Here is a 952-nt window from a genome sequence, read left to right as displayed (position 1 = left end):
CTCGTAGTATGAACCAGGGGCTACATTATCCTCAGGTAGAATACTTTTTACAAAATCAGCAATCGCATCCACACAGTCTTCAGCCAAATTATAATCTGTTTTAATGCCCATCAGTCTTGTTGCAGATGATAAAGCTGAATGACCATCTCTGCAACCTTCGTACAAGAGTTGCTTTCCAGCATCCAACTTATCATAAAATCTCATATCTTCTGCATTGGGTAAATCTTCTCCTCTTAAATGATCATTTACCATCTGCTCAGTACCTACACCATAATCTACATCCGTTCTAATTGGTTCTTCTAATCTAACCGCTGGCTGAGGTTTGCTAGTACTATGATACCAAATTTTGTAACTTCGTGTAAACCCATTCAAATATAGATGAGTCCAAACATCCCACTCTTTAATAATCTTTCTATTTTTACAATTAGAGCAAGGACATCTTAACATACCTGTTTCTGCTTCCGGTTGTCGTTGAACTAACCCCATGAATTTGGTTATACCTCGTTGGTATTCTTCCGTAAGCAATCTCGTGTTCGGATCCAAATGAGGTCGATCGATCCAAGAACTATAATAATTTGAAGAAGACATGCTTTTTTCAATCAAATTCGGGTGTAAATATAGTATGTGAGAGGATGAAGAAATGGAGTGAATGAAGAGGTTGGGGGGTGCGGGTATTTATAGATGAAATGCTGCCGACAGTACCGAGGAAATTCCGACGGAATAGCGACGGCAACGGCTCTTTCCTCGGAATTTCCTCGGAATTTTTAAAATCCCCAACAGCTCTCCAACGGCTATAATATATCCTCGGATATTCGTCGGTGTTTTCCGAGGAATATGCCTTCCTCGGAATTTCCTCGGAATATACCGAGGAAATTCCGAGGAAATCCAAATTTTGGGTTTTCTCGGAATTTCCTCGGAAATTCGTCGGAATATTCCGAGGATCTCATTTTCC

Source organism: Brassica oleracea, chromosome C5 (assembly GCF_000695525.1).
Source record: "Brassica oleracea var. oleracea cultivar TO1000 chromosome C5, BOL, whole genome shotgun sequence".
Lineage (NCBI taxonomy): Eukaryota > Viridiplantae > Streptophyta > Magnoliopsida > Brassicales > Brassicaceae > Brassica > Brassica oleracea.
This window is presented reverse-complemented; position numbering follows the sequence as displayed.